Here is a 679-nt window from a genome sequence, read left to right as displayed (position 1 = left end):
AATGTGCTTTTCTTTCAAAAACAAGGCCATTTCTATGTGACCCCAAACTTTTAGAAGGGTAGCGTACATTTGGATATTCTTCCCCTAAATCCCTTAGAAAACTCAGAACCAGTGTATCCTGCCTGAGCAACAACACACAATCAAGAATCTATAGTCATGCATACTGTACTTACATTTTCCCTATTCAGGCAAATAGAGTGAGTATTAGGGCTTTCAAGAGAACCAGAATGAATTGCATTTTTAAATCAGTGTGTAGATGACAAATTAACCACATAGAATATGAGAAGAGAGAAAGAGGGCGCTACTAACTGCAACGTGCAGCCTGCTTGGAAGAAATGTGAAACCATGACCTATTCAAATGGGTAATTTGCAAAGATCTGTCATGTCTTGATGGAAATGCTAAGCACATTCATTTAAGACCCCCTCATTTTGTCTGTGTGGTTTAAAAAAGAGGCAGAGGAGTGAACAGGGGATTTGCCATAGCCAGGGATTAGATGAGGGGAAGCCTTTGATGGATTCAATTATTACTGAAAGTTTGTGAAGGAAAAGGGGAGGGACATCAAAGAGTGCAGGCGATTAACTCACTGCTAACTCTGAGGCGGGCGCAGGCTAATCTTAAAGGTGACACCAAACATCTTGTTGGCTCTCGAATCCCAATCTGGGCATGTGAGGGCTGAGC

This window comes from Salmo salar, chromosome 15 (assembly GCF_965601325.2).
Source record: "Salmo salar chromosome 15, fSalSal1, whole genome shotgun sequence".
Taxonomy (NCBI): Eukaryota; Metazoa; Chordata; class Actinopteri; order Salmoniformes; family Salmonidae; genus Salmo; species Salmo salar.
Note: the sequence above shows the minus strand (reverse complement) of the source record.